Source organism: Dipteris shenzhenensis, chromosome 19 (genome assembly GCF_047967505.1).
Source record: "Dipteris shenzhenensis isolate YYH24624 ecotype China chromosome 19, Dip_SZ_1.0, whole genome shotgun sequence".
In the NCBI taxonomy this organism is placed as follows: Eukaryota; Viridiplantae; Streptophyta; class Polypodiopsida; order Gleicheniales; family Dipteridaceae; genus Dipteris; species Dipteris shenzhenensis.
Window position 1 is genome coordinate 8259918 of NC_141614.1, and position 21156 is coordinate 8281073.

General features: G+C 43.3%; 1 pseudogene; it reads left to right on the forward strand.

Moving 5' to 3' along the window:
• The first annotated feature begins 2730 nt into the window (after positions 1-2730).
• Positions 2731-18431, forward strand: LOC147890021 (uncharacterized; annotated as a pseudogene).
• The last annotated feature ends 2725 nt before the right edge of the window (positions 18432-21156 follow it).

Here is a 21156-nt window from a genome sequence, read left to right on the forward strand (position 1 = left end):
TCAAAACGGGTGAACACTCAAAGAAATTTATCTCACAAAACATGGGGATTAAGAGTCTTGTATTGTATCACAATTGCAAAACAAATCCCTAGATCACTCGTTGGTCCGTTAGCAATCCGAGTGCGGCCCAAGAATGCCGAGAGAGCGATTCGAAGAGTAGCTGTAGGGAAAGGAGGGCGCAGGCAGAGAGAACATGGGGGGAGAGAGCGGGGCAGCGACAAGGTGGTGCTTGGGGAGGGGGGAGGGGCAGGAGGAAGAGAGGATAGGAGCAACGCATGCGCTAAAAGAGTCATGGAGAAAAGTAAGGGCATCCTCATAGAGAGCCGAACTAGAAAATGACCTTAAAACAAGCATACCATCCTCCAATCCCTCCCCAATCCTGCTTTCGAACGAGCATCCATCCTCCAATTGCAATCCCAAGGACTACACATGGGGTGTGTCGACTATCGGCTTTCAAGAGGGAGATTCTTGAGCCGGAAGAAAAGCAGTATCATTTTGAAAAAGCAACAACTTACCGGTACACATCTCTCTCTCACTCCCACTCTCAGACCTTCTCCTCCTCCCAATCCAACCCAATCCATTCTCTTCAGCTCAATTCACCACAACCCACCTCCTCCATCCCTCCTATCCTCACACCTTTGGTACCCCCCTCCCTATCTCTCTCTCTCTCTGTCTGTGTTTGTCTGTCCTTTTGTCTCTCTCTTTCTCTCTCTTTCTCTCTCTATAGCTCTTTGTTTCGTCCTTAGTCCTCATTCCAGCTTCTCGCTCTCTTTAGATCATTTTTCCCATCCATCTCCTGCTTTGCACGTTGTTTCACCACCCTTGCCAAGTCTTTTCCCCAAGATGCACACGCTTCATATGACTCGTGATGAATCGTTTAAATCTGTTATTTAGCACGATTCTATCTCTGTATTGCTCTTGTCGTGTGCCCAACGAAGGCCTCGTGTTTCTCTAAGTATGCGTTTTCTCTAGCAGTTCTCCGATTATGAAATCATGCTTCATTTACAGGAAATGAAAGCTACGAAGCAGTGACGCTCTTTCTTGAAGTGCGCCCGTCAATAGTAGATTGACATCAACGAGTTAGGACATTACGTGGAGACTCTGGACGTCGGAGCCATGTCTACCATGGTGGTGAATGTGTCTGAGTACGAGGTATTGGCAAACAAAAAATTGCCAAAAAAGCATCCAATTCAAGGAAGGAAGGGAGACCGACAAGCGAGGTTGGGAGCAAGAGAAGCCCACGACTGCAGCAGGGATGGCAAAGAAGCAGAGGCGACACTCAGCTTTTTCGATTCAAAATTTCCGCCTTGGAGACCGAAATCGAGAAGCAAGCTGCAATTTTACTGCAAAGCTTTGAAGACTTACGCCTGCTCCAAAATTTTGCCTCGAAGAAGATGGGGGGGAAGCTCCCAGCAGTTCTCGAGCGGCAAAATCCTTGCGAGATGTTCAAGGAGGGGAAGAAATGGCGGAGATGTTCCAGGAGGGGAAGGGATGGCAGCAGAGGGTCGAGACAGAGGCGGATATAAAGGCAGAGATGAAGGTCGAGACGGAGGCGTTTGGAGGCGGAGATAAAGGTCGAGGAGGCAGAGATAAAGGTTTGGAGGCGGAGATAAAGCTTTGGAGATAAAGGTCCAGGAGATAAAGGTTTGACGCAGGCGGAGATAAAGCTTTGGAGATAAAGGTCGAGGAGATAAAGGAGATAAAGGTCGAGGAGATAAAGGTTTCCGAAACTAGTGAAGACTAGTTTCGCCAGCGAAACTAGTCTTCACTAGTTTCGCCAGCGAAACTTGGGAAGAGGGGTAACTCGTAAAAGCCGAATGGCCTTGATTTGAAGTCGATCTTTCCCGAAATCAGGGGAAAGGTGCTCTAGATAGTTGGGCAATCATGTAAGGAAACAATAGGCTACAACAATGCCATTTGGGACACTGCCTTTCTTCTTTGTTTATGTGTGTACAGTGAAAATTCTGAATCGATTCAAAACACTAACCTCGTTCTCATCGCTCACTGAGCTTGATGATTTGGATTCCCCGTGATAATGACAGTACTTCGCCATGATCTCTGGCATGCTGTTCGAAAGAAAAAGCTTTCCATTTTGTCAGAACTAACAGGTGAAAGTAATATCTTTTTTTCTCAAAAGAAACACTTATAAATGGCAAAGTTGGTTGTAACTAACGGAACCGTGATATGGAGATTTGAGTTTATTGAAACGACCGTGTCCAACCTTGAATCGTTGTAAGACCAAATTATTTGAAGTCTTCACTAGTTTCGCCAGTGAAACTAGTGAAGTGAAGACTAGTCGAAACTAGTCCTTCACTAGTTTCGCCAGCGAAACGAAGACTAGTTTCGCCAACGAAACTAGTTTCCGAAACTAGTTTCGCTCGCGAAACTAGTCTTCACTAGTTTCGCCAGCGAAACTAGTTTCGGAAACTGGCGAGCGAAACTAGTCTTCACTAGTTTCGCTGGCGAAACTAGTCTTCACTAGTTTCGCCAGCGAAACTAGTTTCGTTGGCGAAACTAGATTCGGAAACTAGTTTGGAGGCGGAGATAAAGACGGAGATAAAGGTCGAGACGGAGGCTTTTGGAGGTGTTTGGAGGCGTAGGCAGAGATAAAGGCGTAGGCGTAGGCGGAGGCGTGGAGGCGTGGAGGCATAGGCATAGGCGTAGGCGTAGGCGTGGAGGCGTAGGCATAGGCGTAGGCGTGGAGGCGTAGGCATAGGCGTGGGCGTAGGCATGGGCGTGGGCGTTTGGAGGCATGGAGGCGTAGGCGGAGATAAAGGCGGTGGAGGAGGTGTCATCCTAGGGTAGTCGAAACTAGTCTTGACTAGTTTGGCTGGCGAAACTAGTCTTCACTAGTTTCGCCAGCGAAACTAGTTTCCGAAACTACTTCACTAGTTTCGCTAACTAGTTTCGCCAACGAAACTAGTCTTCACTTCTCTGCCTCTGCCTCCCCTTCTCCCTCTCCCTCTCCGTTTCCCTTCGACCTTCCTCCTTCGCTAAGCCCCTTTTTCTGCCCCGTTTAGTTTCGCCAGCGAAACTATAGTTGTGAACTCCAAATGAAATGGCTTCCAATAGTGTTTCACCAGCGATGTCTTTACTTTTTCCTACCACCTTCAATCCATTAACCTTCTTGAGCTCTATTATTTCATTAGATCTAATGATGGCATCATGTCCATGATTTTTCTCTCGCAACTATTCCATCCTTTGGTATGATTGTTTTTAGAATAAAAATTAGACTAGGGATACACACCCATTTAAGGCCTCTTCGGCAAAGGTATCCTAAAGATGATGTTTTCCATTGTTTAAAGTAAAGTACTGACATTTTGATATTTTTCATTGCCGAAATTGTAAGAGATATAAGCAACAGCTCCCATAAACTTGAAGATTGCTAGTGTAGTGAAATTGATAAACCCTCCATCCAAGCTTCCGTCAGCACCTCCATCCATTCTTTGAGCTAGTTGCATCTGCTAATATAGTTTCGCTAGCGAAACTAATTTGTAGTGGTTCTTTTTCGTGTGCATTAGCCTTGGAAAAATCAATCTTGAGTAACATGGCTCTTTTATGACTCCCCATCCTCTCCATCCTAGAGAAAGTTTCAATGAATGATAAATGGGGTGCCAACTTGAGTGCTTGGAACGTGGGCGGTCAGACTGAATGTTGTGAATTGATTATATGAGTAGATTCTTCTGAATTGGCGGTTACAAGGACTTGTGTGCTTGGGACGTGGCGGTGGCAATGAATGTGGTTATATTACGAGTTTGATCGTCTAGCTGATTTAGTATCAAAGAACAATGATGGCCTCTTTCTATGCTTTTGCACTACAAGTGCAGAGTTGGTCAGTATAGAGTTCGAAAGGAGACAAGTGCGTGAACTACTGTTGCTCACATGCTTGCTCACTTGTGCCTCGTTTGCTTGCAATAGATCTCAACACTGGTAGGGAGATTGTGTTCCACAAGCTCCATGGATTTTGCAATTGTGTCCAATGACAATAGGTCGAAGACACTGCAAGTTGCAACAACTAATGGTGTTGCACGCATTAGTAGGGAATACCTTCACTTAGCATTTGGACTTTCACCGAGCTCAATCTCTTTGCATCAACTACTTGATAGCAAGTGTGACGACTTGTCCTTTGAGGTTCCCTTTGTAGGTGAGGAGTCCTTGTTTCATCTTGACACTCAGTTTGGAACCACCTTCATTGTTAGAGGTGTAAAGCTTTTGACAGAAATCAGTAAGGAAGTGTCGGATAAAAAACAAGTAGATGAACAATCCGATAAGACTATGAGTTTGGTTCCTCTCTTGAAAAACCTTCCTGCAAGAAGTGCACTCAAAAAAGCTATGGACATTGTAACAACAATACAAGAAGTTGATGCACTTCCAGTAAAGTATGATGGCAATATTTTGTTTGAGCTTCCCGCTTCGGACCTCCCTAACCATGCTGAGGGGACAGAAACCAAATACGACAGCCATGTTTGGAGGGATGATATAACAAGTAATATGACAGGATTTGATGGTTTAGTTAGAATTCGAAGATGTGGTATGTCCTCACTTGGAGAGAACCAAAGAGGCCAATGAGAAGCATTGGCAAGGGAGACTTTCACGAGTGTGTCCTCAAAGATCATATGTTGGCAAAAATAGTACTCTTAAGTGTTTGCATTGTGGTGCTCGTCCTTTCTGTGAGCAAGAGTGCCCATGTAGGCTATTCGTATGTTACCCACACCCCAAGGGTGATACACAATTTAAGAGGTGTGTTATACACTCAGGGTATCATTTGCATCCCGTTGGTGAAGGAAGTTCTAGAGGTGCTATGAAGGAAGTTAAGGCTAGGTTGACTAAGCTCATACAAAGAGATGGGATGGGAAGACCTAAAGCCTTGCAAAAAACATTAGCAAAAAAAATAATATTGGATGCCGTCATTCAAGATGATCCGAAAGCCATGAGTGATGCTGAATTGACATCATTACTAGAGAAGATTACCCCAACTTTGGACAAGAGAAGGTATGTGCATACTTGTCCTCTTAATGTGATTAAACGTACTCAAGTTTTTATGAAAAATAAGTAATGGGATTTTGATGCTACATGTTCTTAACTGTAGGCTCGCACGTTGGAAAAGGGAGGCCCAAATTGAAAGTGGATCCTTTGCAGATGGTTATGATTCTCTTTTACAACTGAAAAGAAAGTGTGTATATGATTATTTTCAGAGCATGGTGTTCCCTGGACAACTTGAATTTTCTTCTTTTGAAAGATGTCATGTTTTCAAGATGTCTACCAAGGGACATGGTAGTGGTGTTGATCTAGTGAACAAGATGAGGCCAGGTGGAGAGTTAGGATCGTGCTGGGTTTGCTTTGATTTTGTCAAACGTATACATGATTGGAATACAATGGCATGCCATGTTTACAACCCTTTTGTTCAAGAGCTACAAACTATTGCTATTGGGGATTTCGAGGTTGAGGATACAGAAGCCCAGATCCTTTTTTGGGAAATGTTAAATAGAGTCATGGAGAAGGAGGGATTCCCAAAGCCTCAATTTAAAGGGTTTATGGCTGATGAGGCACAAGCAAATTGGCGTGCAATTAGAATGGTATTCAATGGTGATGCCAATAAGGTGCTCAAAGAAAAAGAGAGATCTTGCTTATTCCATTGGGAGCAAAGCTTGGAAAACCATGCTAAGTTCCTTCCATCATTTGATCGTGAGGAGTTCAAGCTAAGGTGTAGACAGTGGAAGAATGCTCCATCTCAAGAAGCTGCGGACATCGAGTTGAAAGACCTCCGTTCGTGGTTCAAGCATCATGCACATAAGAAGGACATCTCCATTTTAGAAACATGGATTGTGTGGTGGCATGCAAGAGTTCTCAAGGTAGGTCTATTGTTATTTCATTCACAACTTTATTGTTTTTTGATTATTGGAAACTAATCTATGTTGTGGCACACACAGGGCATGGAGGGATCTGACCAGTTTTTAGTTCCTAGAGCCAACCTTGCAGAGTCAGTCCATGGAAGTTGGTTGGCATCGAATGACGGAGTGAAATATGTCACACTAAAAAATGCTTGTGAGATAGATATGACGGGTGCTTTGCTGCAAACTGCAAGATACACAGAATATCTAAAGGGACTACACTTGGGTTGGGGACCTAGTTTGGAAAAGCTATCTCGAAGGCACTCTTATGGGGACATAGGGAGCAACTCATGCAAGTTCATTGATCTCAGTAATGAGGTGGCTAGCAAGGTGGATGCAACTATTGGAGGTCAAGATTGTATGGGTGATTTGAAGACTGTGAGAAGGAAGCGGTCAAAATCTTTCTCAGAAGCAGTGTATGCAAATGATTCACATCGTCCAGAATATGAGTATGTAAATCAGCCAAGAAAGAGAAAACAAAATACCACACCAATCTTGAAAACAAATCAATATGTTGAAGAAGAGGTAGTACACAAGACTATGTGGGCTATAAGAAGAACTAATGCAGGTAGTGAGGTGAGATGTCAAGGATACTTAGAGGACAAAGGAATCAAATGCCACAAATTGATAGATCACAAGGGTAGGACGGGAAAGAGAGGTGTTCCTGCACCTAGCTTTTTTGGGAGAATCAACACCAAAGCAGGCATTCAAAGGCAATTGATTTGGTTTTGTGGGGATAACATGGACCACACATGGACACCATCAAATTGCATTGAAGGAAAACCACCTGAGGTGCCGAGGGAGTGGCCTATTGAGAAGGGGACAAGCCTGGATGAGGAAGAAATGAGGTTATTAGTAGCTGGAGGATTTAGATTAAAAAGCAATGCACTAGGGCCAAATCTGCTGATTTAACAAGTAGACCGAGCACAAGGGATGGCATGGTTGTGGAATGGGTAACTGAGGTGACATGTGAAATGAGAACAAGGATAGCTAAGTCTATTTCCTTGGAATGTGTTGTTCACAATGTTAATATAGTTGTCCCTAGAGAGCATGTGGAGTACCTAGTTTCCACTCCAGGATCACGTAGAAAAGGGAGCAAGTACAATGTTGTGGTTTCAGTGTTCCCATCATGCACATGTCTGGACTTTATGGGCCATTCTCAAGGGCAAAACAGATATATCCCATGCAAACATCTGTATTACATTTATATGCAATACTTGGGTCTAGATGAGAAGATACACATGTTCATTCACCAATCTGCACTAAGTAGGCAAGAACTCTACCAAGCTCTACCTGCTTGCTAAGAAGGCCGTTTATCTCTACTTGTGGTTATATCAAAGGAACTTGCATAGGTGCATACAAATATTGTATGACCATTGTAGCTTGTGTTGACTTTTTGGGTGCATTTTGATAGTCATTTGCTTGACACAATATAGCTATATGTATGTAAACAGTATTTTGTTGCCCACAGCTTCTTTAAGAGTTGTGTATGAACAATGTATTACTCACCACACTATAGTTTTCGGTGACCTTTTGGTGTGTTTGAATGGTCCTTTTATAGAAATCTATCCATGTCTCTCAATTCAATCTTCCTGAGATTCTAGACCATTTGACTATAAATTGTTTGGAAGAAATATTATTTTTACTTTATTTTTTTGTACATGATGTTTATTGAAAAAATATATATATTGAAGGTATCAAATTAGACTTAACTAAAGGTCCACTGCTCAGATCGCTCGTACGTTTTTGCTCGGAAAATGCTCGTCCCCTGGCTGCATCAAAGGGATGGTCTTTACATCAGATGGATGTAAAGAATGCCTTCTTGCATGGTGATTTGCAAGAAGAGGTCTTTATGGAGCAGCCAGCAGGTTATGTTCATGCTATTCATCCTGAGTTTGTTTGTAGGTTGAAGAAAGCCTTGTATGGCTTGAAGCAAGCACCTAGAGCATGGTCTGACAAGATAGGACAGTATCTTGTCACTATTGGCTTTCAGATTTCCAAGGCAGATTTCTCACTCTATGTGAGAAAAACAGAGAAAGGGATTATGCTGCTGGTCATTTATGTTGATGATTTGATCATCACAGGTGATAGTGATGAAGATATCCTTCATGTGAAAATGATATTGAGGCAGAAGTTTGAGATGAAGGATTTGGGAGAGCTGCGTTATTTCTTGGGCATTGAGGTGATTAGATCACCAAGTGGGATACAGCTCTTGCAGAGGCAGTATGGATTGGACATGCTGTCCAAATATGGGATGACAGGCTGTAAGCCTATTTCAGTTCCTTTGGAGTAGAATGTGAAGCTGAGCGTAGATGCAGGTGAGCTTTTGGAAGACCCTACTATGTACAGACGCATAGTAGGAAGTTTGATTTACATGACTATTACCAGGCCAGATTTGAGCTATGCTGTTGGGTTGGTAAGTCAGTTTATGCAGGCTCCAAGGAAATCGCATTTGGATGCGGCTAGATGCATACTCAGGTATGTGAAGTCCACATTGTAGTATGGACTATTTTATGAGGCTGGGGTCAAATATAGTTGCATGGATACACTGATGCTGATTGGGCTGGTAGGATTTCTGATAGACGATCTACCAGTGGGTATGTGTTCTCTTTTGGGAGTGCTGCAGTCACTTGGAGCAGCAAGAAACAGCCTACAGTTGCCTTGTCGAGCACAGAGGCTGAGTACAGGGGTGCAGCAATGGCTGCATGTGAGGTAGCTTGGTTGCATAAGCTACTCTATGATATGCATCAGTCTACAGATGGGCCAGTTGTCATTTATTGTGACAACATGAGCAGCATACACTTGGCAAAGAACCCAGTCTTTCATGCTAGAACAAAGCACATTGAGGTGCATTATCACTATGTGCGGGAGAAGGTTTTACTAGGTCTTATTGATCTAGTTTATGTCAGCACAGAGGATCAGGTAGCTGACATATTCATGAAAGCATTGGGTGCAGAGAAGCTGCGCAAGTTCAGAGACCTGCTTGGTGTGCAGGAATTGGGATTGAGCTCGAGGGGGAGTGTTGAGATATCGAGCTCCACTCGCGATATGCTAGGGTGACCGTTGTGTATTTATGTCACCGACTTGTTAGCTGGAGATGCAGTTGGTACACAGCCACGAATAATAGCTGGATGACAGCTATCCTTATCTACTCTAGTTTGTGGCTCAGTTAGTATGCCACCTTAGTTAGTTGAGTTTGGTTTGAGACCCACATATAGGATTCTTCTATTTCTTTGTACTAGAGTTCTTTTGGCTTTCACAACTAAGAAGAGGAAAACTGTTTTCAGCCTCCACCTTTGTGTGTATTCCCCCATTGTGATTGTAAGAAAGCCTCAAGTGAGACTCCTTCCCTCTCTCCCACTATCTTCACACGTTTGATGTACAAGACAAGGATGATAATATTCTACTGAGAGAGTTGATGCCGTACTTACTACAACTCGATGAGACTAAAGATGTGCGCAACATGATTGAGACAAATCGGTATGGACAATTACCTGTGATGGAGGGGCATAAGGATTTCAACCTTGTCTAGAAAGTAATTGATGAATGGAGGGAGGAAAATCATGCATGGTCAAGAATGGAATATAAAACAAGAAATCTTCCTCTTGCAGATCAACTAAGAGAGAGGGATATAGGTGGTAGGGCAACCCATGGTGGTGATGGCCAGGTGCCTAAACTCAATGCATCCCAAATAAGACTTTTAAGGAATGCTCCGCAACTCTCTAGCATGAATGCTATGCAAGTTTCTCAATTGGCTATAGACCTAGGGTACAAAGGTCGCTATATCAAGAAATACATTGCTAAGGGCTACATAACCTGACTAGAGAATGCGTATTTTTCATGAAGGTACATATGTCAAAGTGTTTTTTGATTTTATCTCAATATATATAACTGTTGTTGTAGCTAATTGAATTTGTCTTTTGTGATGTAGATAGATATACGTTCAAATCAAGCTTGAGTAGGTACATACCAGAATGAGATCCATTTGGACCACCAAAGTTACCTGTCCCTATCAACGAAGTGTTCTGGATAAAAAATGTGGCTTTCGAGGTGCATGAGTCAACCATTACAGGAGCTGGCTTGGGCTTGTTTGTGCATGGCTCCATCAAGAGAGGGACTACTATTCTCCATTATGGAGGTGACAAGTACTCCTACAGAGACTGGAAGGAATTATGTAGAGTTCATCCAAGGCTAAAGAAATACTCGATCCAAGAGGACCCTACTGTCCCTATGAAGGATATGGTGCATATTGTTGGTGATGTTCAATATGGCAATGTGGCAGGATTTATTAACAGCAATAGAAATACTAATGTAAAGCCAAATGTTTGTTATGTATTTTCCCCTGATGTTCCACCTTGGTATGACCCCAGGATGAACATAGATATTGCAGAATATGGTCACATTTGTATTGAATCCATAGATGATATACATGTAGGAGAGGAGCTATTTGCAGACTATGAGTTTTGAATAACAACATTGTATATCTTTATACAATCATTACTTATGGGAATTACTACTTTCTTGCCAACTATGTAAATTGGTGTGTAATTGTTGTGTGTGAATAATATGCAAACATGTTCATAACTACAGTGTCTCTCGTGCCATTCTTTCCGGTGCCATTTATTTCAGCCCATTGACAGTGATGGGCAAATCCTCAATGACTCCCAGGGTGGCGAGTCATTGACCATCTGCTACCTTGATTCGAGTGGAGGAATGCCTTGTGCATTTCAAATTCAATTTCTTCATGATTCAGGGCACCATGATATTACATGCAGCTCCCTCATCAACACACACACTTTTGACACGACAATTATCTATGATGACATCTACTGTATGTGGGTGCCGATCAATTTCTTTAGAGATAGAAGAAACCTCTCGTACCTTTCTCTTTTTCTTGCTCCTCCTTGTTGAGAGCCCTTGCTGCAGCTCACGTCTCACCTTAGGGCTTAATGCTATTAGTTGAGGGAGCGTGATGCTCAAAGACCGATGAGCAAGGTCCTGAATGACCGAATAGTACTCTTGCCCCAAGCCGATGGGAAAATCCGAGGGCGACCACTTACTCCTGCGAGATCTTTTATTCTTCTCTATTGGTGGGTCTCCATCTCAGCATCTGAGGGCTCTGAGAAGGACACCTTCTTCCTGGGGTGGCCCGGTCCACGGTTTGGAGAGGGGTCCGAGGTGGTACAACTTATTTCCCAAGGTCAAGGATCTCTACGTCAGAATCCTTAGTGCCTGATTCACTTAGAAGATTCACCCTTGGAATATTGGGACATTCCGTGCGATAATGACTCTTCTAGTGGCACTCGTAGCACACAACATTGGCACATTCTCTTGGAGGGCGATTGGATTGATTTCTGATGCCCACCATCTCACGCTGAAGATCATTCAGGGCCTTAGCTAGGTCATTGACTCCGGGTTCCTTAGCAAAAGGGGCCGAGGGAGTAGGAAGGAGGGGGGCTCATGGGCGAGGCTGGGGAAATCTTCTAGGTGGAGGTTGAGGATATACTCCTTGTTGAGGGTAAGCATCTAAGGGAGGACCATACATTTGAGGTGGAGGCGGTGGATACATCCCTGATGAGGGGTGGGGGTATGTCCCTAAGTTAGACCCCCCAGGTTGTTGTTGCAAGAATTGAGGGGGTTGCGGGGGGACAATCTTCTTCTTTGAAGCAGGGTCAGACTGAACTTTATCAAACTTTTGAGCAATCTCATGTGCTAGCACCATAGTTTTTGAATTCTCCCATTTAAGCTTGAGGTGGAATTCGTCACTTGCTCCTGCTACAAGGTAGCCCAGCACATGCTAAGTCATTCTAGCTCAAAATCTAGCATTGTCCTCCTGTGTGGCAATTAAACAGTCCAGGAGCATGGCCGCTCGATCCACATATCGACGCGTCGTCTCACCTTTTGACTGCTTCAAGTTTGCCACCTGCAGGTACAATTCTCCAGCTCCTCTTCTTTGCCAAAATACTCAATCATCGCTGCTGTTAACCTTGGTCAGCTTTGGCAAATGTCGTCGGCCTGTTTCTCATACCACACTTGAGCCAAACCCTCTAGAAATGTGGGAAGAACCAACAGCCATCTATCTTCAGTAAGAAAGTTAAGAGAAACACAACGGCGCTTGAAGACCACAAGATAGTCATTTGGATTTTCTTCAACCCATCCATAGAATACGGGAATGTCAGCCATGCTTGAAAAATGGAAAAGAGAGAGTCAGAATGAGGCTTATCTATTGGCAAACAATGGAAAGAGGTAGCTTGAACTGAAAATCAGGTGAAGATACATCCATAAAGCACACATAGGCAGGGTAGGGTGTGACTGGTGTATTGTGAAATACTACACGGGAAGAATCTTAAACATAGAATAGCTCATAGACAATCTTAAAAGGACCAACCCTCATGATATCGCATCAATGTTTACAAGCGAGTGTTAGAGACATGGCGCTGCATGAGGTTGTTCATCAAGGCAAACAAGAATGCCATGACAAATGTCAACAGTTGGAGAGCTTGCACATCACCTTCAGCTTCTTCCAGTTCTTGTAATCGCCATGCTATTTCTTCAAGGGGTGTGCGGTCTAGCATCCTTCTTTTGAGCAATTTCCTTGAGGACCTTTCTGATGATCTTCCGAAGTCGGTAAACTTGTATCAAATATGCCCAACACTTAATTTCATGATGACCACAATCTTCACATTCCTTACAAATGATCACCCTCCTTTGTGGCTTGCGGCTTTGTTGGGGTGGTGCTTCCACTCGTGTCATGCATGATTGAAGTACAAGCTTCACATGCCAAGAAATCAGCAACTATATTTTGAACTCGAGGGATATGTACCTCTTCAAATTGTTGGCACAGTTGCAATGCTTGTTGATGTCGTGGAACCAAGCCTTCACTCTGCACCTTCCACCCTCCACTAACTTGTTCACACAGGAGTTGAGAATCTCCTTGCACCTCAAGTTTCTTGATGCGATGTTCTTGCGCCTTTTGTAGCCTGAAAATGAGTGCCGAGTACTCAGCTTGGTTGCAAGTACTTGCAGGTGCATACTTGCTATAACAATACACCTCACCCCTTGGTGAAGTGAGCTTCATACCCACACCAGCAGCCTTGGACGAAGGTTTGTATGCGCCGTCATATTGGAGGAGCCAAGATGTCATCACACCAAGACTTAAATCTAGACATCCCAAGTTTCTTGGTAGTCCAAGATAGGTAGAAGGAGAGGGTGGGCAGAATTCAATACTTGAGCAAGACATTCAGCACCAAATAAACTTTCCTTTGTTGATAGTTTATATTTAGACCAAAAAGAATTACAACTTGAAGCTCAAAATGAGGCACAAAAGGTTGTTAGGTACAAATGGTTTCCTTGGTCGAAACATTATCAACCATAGCCAAGCCCTAGAAACCTTTGTAGTGAGATTGAAAATAAACCATTGAAGACAAGCTTATCCACAGGAATTAATAAGTAGATGCACCGAATCTCCCCCCAAGCTTGGGGAGCATCCCACCCTTCAAATAAGGACACCCTTTTAATTACCTCTGAAGTAGCAAGTAGCTCGATCACTGTACAATGAGTAGAATTGAATTCAAAGTCCTCCCAGCGTATCACTAGTTCTTTACCATGAATCATCCACGGTGTATCATCCCACCTGTCGTCTCCTTGAGCAATGCACTGTACAATCAGTTCTTGAAGATCGACATGAAGATCAAGAAAGAGATCTCGCCCATTGGTAGCCGTAAGGTGCAGAGGACGAGGCACCAAATCCTTAATCCACCCTCCTCGAGTGGCGTGCATTCGTGAAGTGAACTTGAAAATGTTCAGAATCTGCGATCTAGTAGGAGATATGAGTAGAGCACATGAAGTGAAGTACTTTTACTTTTTACAGCATGTGAAAACTCCCCATGGTTAGAGAGTTACAGTTCATGGGATTTCAATATATAAGCAATATCAGTACATTTTCATCACTTCTTATCTGCTAGCCCAATGATAAGTCTCCCTTTTGTGAAGGGGGAGGTCTTGGGTTCAAATCCCACTCTTTAATAAAAAGAGAGGAGAGGAGAGGAGAAGGAGAAGAGAAAGATAAAGAGAAGAAGAAGAAGAAGAGAACAGAAGAGAGGGGGGCGCGGGATCTCCGTCGCGATCTATCTGCGATGCGCACGGGTGTACACAGTAGACATGCGAATGTGCGTGCAGGAACTCAGAGGGAGCACGGATGTTACAGTTCTACAGATGCGACCAGTATGAGCAAAAGATTCGCCAGCCAGAATACACATAGGAACCGTGAGTAGAAAAGCAGGCAGACTGGAAGCGCAGAAGTAGGGAGGCTTTGTAGCCATAGAGACAGGGAAGGCACACAGTTTGGAGGTGCAAAAGTAGAGAGCTACACATGGAAGAGGCCACAGAGCCACACCTAGTCGTAGGAGTAACAGATTTTACACCACTAGCCATGGAGATTTTGATCCTAGCAGCCACACCATTTCTATTAGCCAGAAAAGAAGTCAAGACAAGAGGCTAGAGGATAGGTATGGCAACACTCAAGGGCCATAGAGGAATAGGAAACGTGAGGGGAGGAGCGTTAACATGGGTGGGGAAAAGGGATTAAGAGGGGAAGGAAAGAAGAGGGAGACTATGGCACAAGGGGAGAGGGAGAGGGGAAAGAGGAGTATGTACATGGGTGGAGGAGGAATGTAGAGATGGAGACATCAAGGGAAGAGGGTCATGCTTTATTTGAAAGTAAGGATGAGGGGAAATATCAAAGTACTAGCTAGGTGGATTTACAAGAATGAGCGTGTCTCATCAAGGAATAGCCCCCTCCTTTTATAGCTAAGAGAGAGGGTTTCTCCCAATAAATTCATCCTCCCACATGCATGTTGTGTGTGGAAGAGTCTCCCATGTGGGCTAGGTGGTTACGCACTCTCAATTGTGTGCGATAATGCTTGGCCACATTTTTCCACATATATCAACTCCCATATCCCATCTATGATACTCCCTTGATCTCTTCCCAATTTTATAATACGTTCAAACATCTAGGAGGACAAGTGGAGGGTTGGGCACAAGGAATCTTGCCACCTCATCCTACTTTCCCCATTATTTAACTTGCACTCTTGGACCTTCTATACCTCCCCCACATGGGCCTATCCTATATGGAGGGAATAACCCAATATAATATCCATCTCCACCTATTTTATATTACTTCTCCCATGGACTTTGGGCCATATCTCACTAAATGTAGGCATGGGACCGCCTAGGTGGAGGGGTGGCACATGGAGGAGCCATGTCACCCTAACATTTTATAATATTACTACCATGGATTATGTACAACACACCTTATGGGTCCTCTTATGTGGAAGGGTGGCACATGGTCATTCCCTGCCATCTCAACCCTAGGACCTATGCACTCCATATTTTATTATACTATTGCCACACATACAAGCACACACTCAAATTTATGCCTTTTTACTTTGGTCAAATTTATCCATAACAGTGCCAGCCCAAGAGTTCCTACAAACAAACATTTGTATACAAACTGAGACTGCAACACACAATTCTCTTAAGAGAGATGAGTACCAGCCTCAGATAAAAGACAATTATTTATATTATAACTAAAATTACAACACACAACAAAAACAGACTACAACACACAACTCTCGCAAGAGAGATGAGTCGCGCCTATCTACACACTTAAATACGATACAAAATAAATATTAAACAATTTAAAAAGATTGCAACACACAACTCTCCTAAGAGAGATGAGTGCCAGTCCTAAACAAAACAAAACAAAAGAAACATTAATTACTAACGAAAGACTATAACACAAGCAAGGGTGCAGTAAGGTACCTATGATGAGAGCTGGTAGGTATGGAAGTAAGCAGGACATGGCAAGTAGGCAAGCAGGAGGTGGTAGGTAGGCAAGCAAATGGATGAGGTGGCAAGGAATACAGGTGGATGTATTCGTATGAATACCAAAAATGATAGTGACTTAAGTTTATACTATGTTTATTCGTACGAATAACTTTATTCGTTCGAAAAAATTTATTCCTACGAATAGAGGTTTATTTGTACAAATAACCTATTAGTACGAATAAATAGCAAAAAACATTTGAAACGTTTTAAATCGTAAAAAATGCGTATTCGAGCGTTTTTTTCGATTTAAAAAAAATGTTCGAATTAATGCAACTTAGCTTGCCAGCCCTGCTACCTCCTGCTTGCTTACCTGCTACCTCTTTCTTGCTTCCATACCTACCAGCTCTCTTCATAGGTACCTTACTGCACCCTTGCTTGTGTTGCACTCTTTCATAAGTAATTAATATTTCTTTTGTTTTGTTTTGTTTAGGACTGACACTCATCTCTCTTAGGAGAATTGTGTGTTGTAGTCTTTTTAAATTATTTAATATTTATTTTGTATTGTATTTTAGTGTGTAGACAGGTTCGCACTCATCTCTCTTGCGAGAGTTGTGTGTTGCAGTCTGTTTTTATCGTGTATTGTAGTTTCAATTTTAATATAAATAATTGTTTTTTACCTGAGGCTGCACTCATCTCTCTTAAGAGAGGTGTGTGTTGTAGTCCAAGCTTAGTGATGTTTTCATGGATGCTTATTATGGCACTCATCTCTCGCTTGAGATTTGTGTGTTGCATGTAGTAGCCAAGGCCATATGCAATGGCTCTCAAAGCCATAGCAATATTCAGTTACATTTCCATTCTTTTCTACTTGCATTGCATTAAACATTGAAGGGGCTTTGATAATTGGAGCATTGATCATTGATGGGACATTGGTCATTAATGGAGCATTGATCATTTATGGGGCTTGCTTTTCTCTTCATCTGCTTGCATATGTGAGGCTTGCATTGATGGATGGCATGCCTTGATAGAGCTGTGCAATGTTGGATAACATGCCTTGCTTAAATTTTCCATTCTTTTCATGGGCTTTCATTTGGGTGACAAGACATGGGATATTGGTTTTGTTTTGGGAGCCATTGCATATGGCTTTAGGTACTATTTGAAAACTTGGAGTAGCCAAAACCAAGCCGTAGCACCACCGCTTGATTTTGCCTACTCCAAGTATGCATGTAGAAGCCAAACCCATATGCAATGGCTCTCAAAGCCAAAGCAATATTCAGTTACATTTCCATTCTCTTCTATAATTAGTATGGATGAACAAATATTGGAGGGTTAGAGAGTAGCTTGTAGTCAATTAGTAGCTAGCATACAGTCATTATGATTTGCACTGTATACCTTGCATTTGATAAAGTAGTATGCATTCCATTTCCTAGGATTCTATCCATTGTGTTTCATTCATCCCATTGAGTAGCATGCAATGCTTTGTGTAGCATGTTTGTTGGAATTTGAATGAATGCTATTTTTTTTACTTCAAAATTTTGTGGTCTCTTACTGCAGTTAAGACTTGTTTATGTTTTCCAAAGTTGTTTACTACTTTCTAATGCTAGAATTCTTTGTTTTTTGAAGCAGTCCTATAGGTCGAGGAAAATCAGGAGGAAGCAAACGTGGTACAAGAGTGGGCCAAAGAAAGGGAAGAGAGCAATCTCCTAAACATTTGATAGCTCCAGAGGATCCACTTGTCCTTGAAGAAATGCAGAGCCAAGAAGGTGGGAATGCAATGGCTGATGAAATAGATACTCATGTGGGTCCCAATGAGGCATCTATGCAGATTGTTCCTTACGTTGTACGTCCAAAGATTGCACTTCCTGGAGAAGAGACAATACATGAGCATAGATTGTACTTGGATAAAGGAGAGGACATTCTGCAAAAAACTAGATTGTTCAGTTGTTTTGAGTCCCCTCCCATTCCATTATGCCGGCTGATCCCATATGCAAAAGTGAGGGGACTAAGAGATGATGTGTTAGGATTGAAGGCTACTTTTGGAATAGAAGGGTATGTGCCAGAGAAAGGAGCTTTCATAGTTTCATGCTAGACATCTGCTAGAGAGGAGACAATTGTGTCTGAGGACATTATGCAAGAATGGGATCCCAATTGGAGAATTGTGAATGAAGAATATGAAGTGGAGATATCAGGAAGTCAAATTCATCAGAATCTTTCAAACAGAATGTTCTATGTCTAGCAGGAAACCATCGAATGGTTGCATGGCAATCTATGATAAGAGAGAGATACTCCCATACTAGAGAGAAACACTATACGGTTTTGTGTACTTTCATTGATCCAACAAGAGTCAGTGAAATAGCTTTGCTTTCTACCCTGCAAAGAATGAACTTGTAAGTGCTTCATAATTCTCTCTCCTGTGTCTTCTCTTCTTTGGGACTTCTGGCTTTAATAGGTTTTGACATGCTTTTATATTTTAGCATGAATACACATGCATTGGTGGTCACATCTATTAGAGATGAGCTCATTAATTGCTTGAATATTTATTCTAATAATATGAAATCTACATGAAACTTCCTGAGAAGGATAGGAAGTTAATATTTCAAAATACAGAAAAAATATACCAAGGGAAGTGAGCCTTGGTATCCTCTTAGCAGAAGATACCTTGGCGAACTGATGCACAATGTACGTTACATTTGTTTGGTTGATACATCTTGTTAGTTGTTCTATTTATGGGGTTTCTTTACTCACATGTTTATTTATTGGTTGATAGGTTCAGATATCCCAGTCATTAAACAAGAAGCTTGAGCAAGCAAAATTGAATAATACGTCTGTGCTCAACAGATAACAGGACCTCGTATGCAAGAGAGAAAACAAGATAGTATGGAGAATCAAAAATTTGATTACTGTAGAATTGATACAATAGATGGCGCTGCCTCCCAGCCGTGCGCTCCTGTGAAAGAAGCTTCGATGGCATGCTGGAAACAGTAGAAGACGGAGGCTGAATGCAAAGGAATCAAGGTTGTTGTAGCCAGTGATGAAATGGGCTTCACGGGCTTGCTCTTATATAGCCACCAGTCGTAGTCAGTTAGGCTCAATTGGGTGACCGACCCAATCCGCCCAAAACGGTCGACTGGGGGTCAATCCTCAAATAGGCCATCGACCATACAATAGAACCGGTGTGCAAAACAGAGCAACTGACCTATGGTTACCATTCAGCCCATAGCCATCCGGGATCATCTGAGGCTCAAAACGGGCCCCGCAACCCGAGAGTGGGCTGCCCCGAGAAATGCTCCGTCTGCCCTTAGTGCGATCAGTCAAGGGATGCCTTCCCGCACTTACATGTAGCCTAGTTGGTGGTGTGCCAACTCTATCTGAAGCCGTCCAGCCATCACGCCACACATGGCCCCCATCTGGTGTCCAAACCAGGACCTACTGGATAACCGAGCTACTCAAATGCCTTCTCCTCATATGGGGGGCTTACAAGTAGAGTTAGTTGGTTCCTGCGTAGTTACATGAGAGTGGAGCATTGATATCTAACACCCCCCCTCAATGTCCACCCTCAAGTGAACTTACTTTTTTGGCCCAATGCCAAGTTGATGAAGATGCCTCTCCAGCAAGTCTCTTCCAAGAGCCTTCGTGAAGATGTCCATAGCATTCTCTGTAGTCGGACAGTACACCAAGTCGACCTCTCCATCCATGATGAGCTCGCATACAAAGTGATATTGAATCTCAATGTGTTTTGTGCGAGCGTGGAACACTGGGTTCTTTGCAATCGCCATGCAACTCTGATTGTCACATGATAACTGCGTAGGCTTGTTCTACACTGCATCCATGTCCCCCAAAATCCTACTCAACCATATTGCCTCGCAAGAAGCAAAGCATGCAAATTTGTACTCGGCCTTGGTAGAAGAAAGAGCAACTATTGGTTGCTTCTTGCTGACCCATGACACAACTCCAGATCCAAGTGAGAAACAGTACCCTGTCACTGATCTCCTGCTGTCCACGTCTCCTGCCCAATCCGAGTCACAGAATCCGGTCAAGATGTTGCCCTTGGTATAGGTGATGCCATAATCAAGTGTGCCTTTGATGTATTTCAGCACCCGCATGCCTGCCCTGCAATGGTTCTCCCGGGGCTTATTGGAAAACCTGCTAAGTACACCAGTCGCAAAGTTGATGTCCGGTCGTGTGTTGCACAAGTAGATCAAGCTGCCCACAAGCCTTCTGTACTTCGCTTCGTCCACCAGTGGTGATGAATCCTTGTTTGAGAGCTTTGTGTCAACCTCCATAGGGGTACCAACTGTTTTGCACTCAGCCATGCCAAATGCCTTCAGTATCTCTCCAGCATACTTCAGCTATGAGATGATCTGTTTCGGCTCCTGCCAAACTTCAATCCCCAAACAAAAATGCATGAGTCCGAGGTCTGTCATTTCAAACTCTCTTCCTAGCAAATGCTTCGTCTGTGAGATCTTCTCTTCATGGTTCCCTGTTATGACAAGGTCATCCACATAAAGGACCACGATCATACACCTGCCTCCTTCTCGGAAGATATACAAATTTGCATCAGATGGGCTCCTCCTGAACCCATTTTGCAGAAAGTAGGCTCGTGGGGCCTGTTTCAACCCGTAAAGTACCTTCTTCAGTTTGTAGACTTTACCTTCTGAACTGGGGATCTCAAAACCTGGTGGTCTTTCCACGTATACCTCCTCCTTGAGATCTCCATTCAGAAAGGTGGATTTCACATCCATCTGAAACACGGACCAACTTCCCAGGGCAGCTAAAGTCAAAACACTGCGAATTGTGGTTAGTGAGCTGTGGGAGCAAAAGTATCTTGATAATCAAAACCATGTACCTGTGCAAATCCTTTTGCCACGAGCTGAGCCTTGTACTTATCCAACATGCTGTTGGACTTGTACTTGATCTTGTACACCCACTTGGTTCCGATTACCTTGCGTTTTGGTGGTCGATCCACAAGGTCCCAAGTGTTGTTCTTCATTATGGAGCCATATTCCTACTGCATAGCCTCCATCCACCTATCATCACCCTGTGCCTCTTCAAGACACTTGGGTTCATCAGCACGGATCACTTCTATCATCAAAGCATAGTTGACCAGGTGTTCCTGTGCCCTTCTTTGCTCGTCTAATCTCTTGCACCGGCGGTGTTCGGATGGTTCCTCCTCAATGGCTGGAGGTTCTCTGCCATCCAAAAGCTGCTTTACCCACTTTGGGAATGGCCGTTGCCATTGTGGTTCTGCAGGCTCTTCTTTATCTTCTTTGTCTTGAATCCTCCCAAGCACCGTTGGGGGAGTTCGGTCTGCTATTGGTGACGGTACTGGATGGATATCTTGGTCCTGGTTGTCTGGGAAGGAAGCATCCTCCTCCAATTGATGCGGCTATTCTGAGAAGACCACATCGCGACTTACAATTACCTTCTTGGTAACAGGGTT